This window comes from Neopelma chrysocephalum, unplaced genomic scaffold (genome assembly GCF_003984885.1).
Source record: "Neopelma chrysocephalum unplaced genomic scaffold, ASM398488v2 Primary Assembly neopelma1_96738, whole genome shotgun sequence".
NCBI lineage: Eukaryota > Metazoa > Chordata > Aves > Passeriformes > Pipridae > Neopelma > Neopelma chrysocephalum.
The window spans coordinates 269,094-276,542 of record NW_020925382.1 but is presented as its reverse complement, the minus strand read 5'-3'; the positions used below and the strand labels follow the sequence as shown (position 1 = coordinate 276,542).

The 7,449-nt window shown below is 44.3% G+C and overlaps 1 non-coding gene across 1 annotated transcript; it reads left to right on the top strand.

Moving 5' to 3' along the window:
* Positions 1–6,022: 6,022 nt before the first annotated feature.
* On the top strand, positions 6,023–6,130 carry TRNAL-CAA. The gene is made up of 2 exons: positions 6,023–6,060; positions 6,085–6,130. It is a non-coding gene; the product is annotated as a tRNA-Leu (tRNA).
* The last annotated feature ends 1,319 nt before the right edge of the window (positions 6,131–7,449 follow it).

The window sequence follows — 7,449 nt, the reverse complement described above, 5'->3', positions numbered from 1 at the left end:
AGTTCTTGATTACAGGACCCGGTCCAACTTTGACACTACACCGGGTCTCCTGTAGCCTCAGCTGGGGGCTGGGGGCTCTTGGCCCCCAGAGGGACTCACTGGCCCCCTGCCTCCTCGTGGTTCAGATCATGGCTACCTATCTTCTAAAAAACTACTTCACCACCTTCTCTTCCGTTTCTGTGGGTGTGTAATTTCTGTAGGGAGCATGTGAACCTTTGATTGGTCCTGTATTATCAGTGGGGCAAACCATTGCTACCCCAAAGAAAAGGTTTTTTCAAACCACCACACATATACCCAATCACCAGGGTTGAATGGATGTAATTTACAATCAGGCTGCTTGGGTTGGTGTTCTAACACCACCGTAGCATTTTTCTGCAATTGTTTTCCTACAACCATAACATAATCATACACATACTGATTACCGATTTGATCTACAGTTTCACTATTCACAGTTTGCATCATGTAGAGTCTGCCAAATAGAATTTCAAATGGGCTCAGTTTCTCTTTTGACCTTGGCTTGACCCTTAGCCTAATTAAAGCAATAGGTAAAGCTTGGTACCAGTAAAGATTTGTTTCCTGACATATTTTAGCAATTTGTTGTTTAATGAGATGATTCATTTTTTCTACTTGCCCACTTGCTTGGGGACTGTAGGGTGTATGCAATTGCCAATCAATTTTCAATGCTTTACTTATTGCTTGTACTACTTCTGCACAAAAGTGTGAACCTCTATCTGAAGAAATACTCTTAGGTACTCCAAATCGTGGTATAATCTCATTTAGCAAGACTTTAACCACTTCTCTTGACTTTTTTGTTCTACATGGGAATGCCTCTGACCAACCAGAAAATGTGTCAGTCAAAACTAGTAAATAACGATACCCCCCTTTTCTTGGAAGTTCAGAGAAGTCAATCTGCCAAATCTCACCCGGAAAGCATCCTCTTTTTATTGCTCCTGGGTTAATTTTAAGTTTGGTATTTGGATTGTTTTTCAGGCAAAGTTCACATTGGGATGTGACTCGCTTTATTGTGGTAAACAAATTTGGTCCTGCTACCCTAGCTTTTAAGTGTTGATAGAGTGGATCCAAACCCCAGTGAGTTTTATCGTGTTCTGTTTTCACAAATTGCCATATTAATTTTTCTGGTAATACCAATTGACCTGTCTTCAATTGACCCCATCCATTGTGTAACAGCTTACCTCCATTTTTGTGTATCCACTGATAATCTGTTTCCTGATACTCTACCTGTTGATTTGTGTCCAATCCTTCTGGTACTAGAGCTGCTACCAGTTGTTCAGTACCTCTTGCAGCTGCTAATTTGGCTTCTGCATCAGCTTTTCTGTTTCCTATTTCTGGAACGATGTTGCCTTTCAGGTGTCCCCTGCAATGCATTATAGCCACCTGTAATGGGAGTTGGACGGCTTCTAACAATCGCAGGATCTCCTCTGCATGTTTAACAGCTTTTCCTTGAGTGGTCAATAGCCCTCTTTCCTTCCAGATCGCTCCGTGGGCATGTGCAACGGCAAAGGCATATTTAGAGTCAGTCCAGATGTTGATTCGCTTTCCCTTTGCCAGTTCAAGAGCTCGGGTAAGAGCTATCAGTTCTGCTTTCTGAGCTGAAGTTCCTGCAGGTAAAGGGTTGGATTCAATTACCTGTTCTGTTGTGGTCACTGCGTAGCCAGCCATCCTTGTACCTTGTTTCACGAAACTGCTGCCATCCGAGAACCAGTCGTCTGCATCCTGAAGTGGTTCTTCTTTGAGGTCTGGGCGACTGGAGTACACTGCTTCAATGGTCTCCAAGCAGTCATGTACAACAGGTTCCGCTGAGGTTTTTCCTTCTAGGAATGAAGCTGGGTTGACAATGTTAGTCACCTGAATGGTTACATCATCTGATTCAGCTAGGATTGCCTGGTATTTCAGGAATCAGGAAGGTGACAGCCAATGGTTCCCTTTTTGTTCTAGCACTGCAGATACAGTATGGGATACCAACACAGTAATTTTCTGTCCCATAGTAAGCTTTCTGGCTTCTTCTATGTTTACAACCACTGCTGCAACTGCCCTTAGACAGGTAGGTCATCCTTTGCTTACCTCATCCAGTTGCTTGGAGAAGTAGGTCACTGCTCTTTTGTGCGGCCCCAGTTGTTGAGCCAGGACCCCTAAAGCCATTCCTTAATGCTTGTTCAACCAGAAGGGCTTCGTCACATCAGGTAAACCCAACGCCGGAGCCCTCATGAGTTCTCGCTTCAGTCTTTTGAAGGCTTTGTCTGCCTCGGGGGTCCAAGTTATGTGATCTTTATTCACTCTTAGCAGATCATACAGAGGCTTTGCAATTATCCCATACTGATATATCCACAAGCGGCACCAACCTGTCATTCCTAGGAAGGCTTGAGGCTTCTCACTGTTTCTGGTCTGGGTGTCTGGCAGATGGTTTCTTTCCTCACCGTCCCCAGGGATCGTTGTCCTCCTGATACTTCATATCCCAGGTACACGACCTTCTCCTGGACCAGCTGAGCTTTCTGTTGAGAGACTCGATAACCACTTAAACCCAAAAAGTTTAAGAGAGATATTGTCCATTGAATGCAGTCCTCTTTTGTTTCTGTTGCTATTAGGAGATCATCTACATATTGCAGAAGAATGCCCTCTCCCGGTGGCTGTTGCCATAGTTCTAGCTCTCTGGCTAGTTCTTTACCAAAAATTGTGAGACTATTTTTAAAGTCTTGAGGCAAGACCATCCATGTAATTTGTATTTTTCTCCCTCTGTTAACAGACTCCCATTCAAAGGCAAAAATCTTTTGGCTTTCCTGTGCTAGGGGTAGACAGAAAAAGGCATCTTTTAAATCCAACACTGTAAACCAGATCAAATTGTCTCTTAATTTAGTCAGAAGTGTATAAGGATTTGCTACAACAGGATGTATAGTTTTGGTTATTTTATGTACTGCTCTTAAATCTTGTACTAACCTGTAGGTCCCATTTGGTTTCTTCACTGGAAGGATTGGAGTGTTAAAGTCTGATTCACACTCTATCAACAGCCCTAATTTCAAAAAGTTTTCAATTATCGGTTCAATCCCTTTTTTATCTTCTAGCCTCAGTGGATATTGTTTCTTAACCACTGGTTTAGCTCCTGGTTGTAATTCTATTTGAATAGGGGTTGCCCATTTTGACTTACCTGGAGTGTCAGTGGCCCACACCAGGGGGTATACCTGATTTGTAATTTGGTCAATATTCTGATTGTTTGGTTTTGGTTCTATGCAGCTCACAGCCAAACTCAGAGCTGCCAATAATTGTTCCTCCTTTACTTTGAATTCAATTTTACCTTGTTTAAATTCTATTACAGCTCCCAGATTTTCTAATAGATCTCTGCCCAATAAAGGTTTGGGTGAACTTGGCAAATAGAAAAACTGATGCAACCCCATTTGTTTCCCAATTTTAAACTTTAGGGGTTTTAAAAAGAAAGCTTTTTCTGATTGGCCAGTGGCACCAATAACCTGTACATAATTATCAGTTTTAGGTATCAATTCCCATGTCCTCTGATGGCTCACCTTTCCCAGGTGTCTCCACATGGCTGGCCAAGCAACTATACCGCTGCTCTCTTTGCTTCACCAGGGTTCCGTCCCCACAGCAGTCCCCGCCGTCTTCAGCTGTTATTTCTCAGCTCTTGGCTGTATTCGTCGCTGGTCACCAGATGTCACTGTTGGGATGGCCAAAAACACGACAGGACATAGTCTTCTTCCAAAAAAATAGGACCTTTATTGCAACAGATCAGCGACATTTATACCCCCTAGTGTAACATACATGTTACATTACAATTGGTGCTTTTACATAAATATATATCAGGATTGGTTGCCTTGTAGCAAACTCATGATGATTCAGCTTTTGCAAACTCACAGTGACTTAGCTCTTGCAGGCTCATGATGATTTAGCAAAACTTCAGGATATCCGTCTTTGCAGTTGTCTTCCTTCTTCTCACTTCCTTCCCTAACTGTCTCAGGGATACACAGGTATCTGTGTCATATCCATTTTACTCAGAGAACTCCGGGACCAGCTGGATTCCTCCATACTGGATGGTCACACTCAAAGAGTTGTGGTCAATGGCTCATTGTCCACATGGAGACCAGTGACAAGTGGTCGCCCTCAGGGGTCGGTATTGGGGCCAATATTGTTCAACATCTTTGTCGGTGACATGGTCAGTGGGACTGAGTGCACCCTCAGCAAGTTCACTGACAACACCAAGCTGTGTGGTGCAGTGGCGGTCTGAAAAATAAAAGCTACACGATCCCAGTCAGGGGAAACTGGAATACTTTATTGAACACGAGAACTCAATTTTAAAGGCATCTGGGGCTGGACATGTTAATGAAGGGGACGACCTATGTTAATTGGGGAGTTACACAAGTTTTTACTGCAGTTTCCAAATAGTTAATTTTTCTCCTATTAGGATTACATGAGAGATAGAGGGATTACAGGGGTTTAGACATGGTCTGATACAATCATCTCAAAAAGTCCTTTCTGATTCCTGCTGGAGCCAGGCTTAATCCATAAGGTAGAACTTTAACAGGTCTTGTGAGAAGGGTCCAGCTCCTTCAGATCACGAGGTTTTTGTCAGCCCTTGTTGCCCTTTTGCTGAAAGCTGGGTTTGGGCTCCCACATGGTGCAGTTGACACGCTGGAGGGAAGAGATGGGCCATCCAGAGGGACCTGGACAGGCTGGAGAGGTGGGCCAATGCAAACCTCATGAAGTTCAACAAAGTGAAGTGCAAGGTCCCACACCTGGGTCATGGCAATCCCAGACACAGCTACAGATTGGATGGAAAAGTGATTGAGAGCAGCCCTGCAGAAAAGGACTTGGGGGTGATGGTTGATGAAAAACTTGCCACAAGCCAGCAGTGTGAGCTCCCAGCCCAGAAACCAATGGAATGCTGGGCTGCATCCAAAGGAGCCTGGCCAGCAGGTCATGGGAGGGGATTCTGCCCCTCTACTCGGCTCTTGTGAGACCCTATCTGCATCCAGTTCTGGTGTCCCCAGCATAAGAAGGACATGGAACTGTTGGAGCAAGTGCAGAGGAGTCCATGAAGTTGATAAAAGGACTGGAGAACCTCCCCTACGAAGGCAGGCTGAGAAAGTTGAGTCTGTTCAGCCTGAAGAAGAGAAGGTTGCCTGGAGACCTTATAGCAACCTTCCAGTATCTGAAGGGGCCTCCAGGGAAGCCAGAGAGGGACTCTTCATCAGGAACTGTAGTGACAGGACAAGTAGTAATGGGTACAAACTGAAACAGGGGAAATGTAGGTTAGATATTAGGAAGAAATTCTTTACTATGAGGGTGATGAGATACTGGAAGAGGTTGCCCAGGGAGGTTGTGGATGGCCCATCCCTGGAAGTGTTCAAAACCAGGTTGGATAAGGCCTTGAACAACCTGGTCAAGTGGGAGGTGTCCCTGCCCATGGCGGGGGGGGTGGGGACTAGATGATCTTTAAGGTCCATTCAAATGTTGCCTTAAAGAATTGCTAGGGAGCCAAAAAATTACTCACAGGCAATTATTAGTAGACATAAGCTAGAGAGCAGGTTCCTTTAATGAAGGTCTTCTACCACGGGAGTACAGAGATGCGCACATGTCCAGAGGGTTCCACAGTTCAGGGTATTGTCCATCCAATTCCAGATCTATCCGTCTCCAGATCCTCCCCAGTTCTGCCCCCGGCACGCCCCTCTGGAAATTGAGTCAGGGGTCCCTGAGACCCCGACTCCTCATCTTCCTCTTTGTCACAGCACATCCAGTCCTTGGAACTCCTCCAAAGTTCTGGGTTTTGAAGGATGCTTTGACTACGATGTATCTTGTTGTTCAAGCCAGGGTGCAAATGTTCTTAAACAGAATGAAGGTCTACCTCGAGAGGAGTCTAAACAAACTAAAGGAATTTAGAAAGTTCTATATGAAATGGGGTAATAGGGTTGGGGTATGTGTAAACTACTGTGCTAAAGTGTAACAGACTACAGCTACTTCTAAAATCTACAAAAAGTGAAAAATCCAAAAAATCCATAGTGTCAGGATGGCTGAGTGGTCTAAGGCGCCAGACTCAAGGCTCTGCTTTCCCTGCCCGGGGAATTCTGGTCTCCCAGTGGAGGCGTGGGTTCAAATCCCACTTCTGACACCAAAAATGTTGTGCAAGTTTCGAGCTGGCTTCCCGCCAAGTCTCCGAAACTTGACAACGGAGCCTGCTTCCTAAAGAGGGGAGGAAAAAAAAAACCAAACAGCCAAAATTATAGCAAAAATATATATTTTACATATGAAACAGATATATACAGTGAAAATACTATATACCTATAATCCCAGAAACCCCAAATAGCTTCCTAAAGGGGAAGAGGGGAAGGGAGAAGGGAAAAAAGGACAAAAAAGGGACAGGAACAAAACAGGTATACACAATCTAAAAACCCGGTAACCAGCAAAATAAAGAACTGGCAAAATCTCACCACTTCCCTTAAAAGCAGGACGACTGGACGTGGCCCAGCAGTCTCCCCTCACGCATGGCAGACAACAGCAGTCACTGTAGGCCTCAGCTCCAGATAAGTCAGACCAAGACAGGGACCTACCGTTCTCAAACCTCGCCAGAAAGGAAGAGAGCGAACTCTCTTATCTATGCCTTATTTATATCTCAGGTTACATAAAGGAATAGCATGGAATACTTCCTTTGTCACTTTCCTAGTTCCTTCCTGGTTACAAGCTGGTCTCCAGGAAGGTCTAGGGTGAAAACTATCACAGTATCACAAACCTTAACATTCTATGATTCTAATTCTGACCTTTCATAACCACACTGAGTATTGCCATTGAATGTCTTGAGTTTGCATTTGAGAATTACTCTAAGTAGTGTGCTTTGTCCAGGACAAAGGACTTAGTTGCTGTAAGTGCCACTGGACTGTTTAGTGAAACCATCACTAGCTGGTGCCTGATGATTGAAAGTGAGAAAGTATTTGGTGTCCCACCCCAAAGGGGAAGGGAGCATCCAAGATTTGTAAATGCTCATGGTTGAAAGGAACAAGGAAAGTCAGAGGGTCTGCAAAAACTTACAAAATTTTATTAGTAAATTACACGCTTGGCATGGAAATTAATATGTTAGTCCCTGATCTCTCAATATAAGCACACAGCAGTGGGGTTTGGATAAAGGGGTAGGGAGAAAGGGAAGAGAGAGAGAGACAGAGATGAATTAAAGAGGAGGAGAGAGAGAGAAAGAAAGGAAAAAAGGGAGAAAAAGAGATCACCAGTCCTGATGATCCCAGCTTCGATCCAGCTGATGGGGTGTTCAGGGTCCTGGGGTACATATGCACCCAAGCTTCATGTGTGTATCTTTTTATTGATAAGTTTCCCTACCCTGAAGATTGTTTTCTCACTTTCCATGCAAATTAGTTATCATGTACAGTCTGTTCTTCCAGACTTTTTTGGAAATGGGTTTGGGGCTTCAGGGGTCTTGGGTGG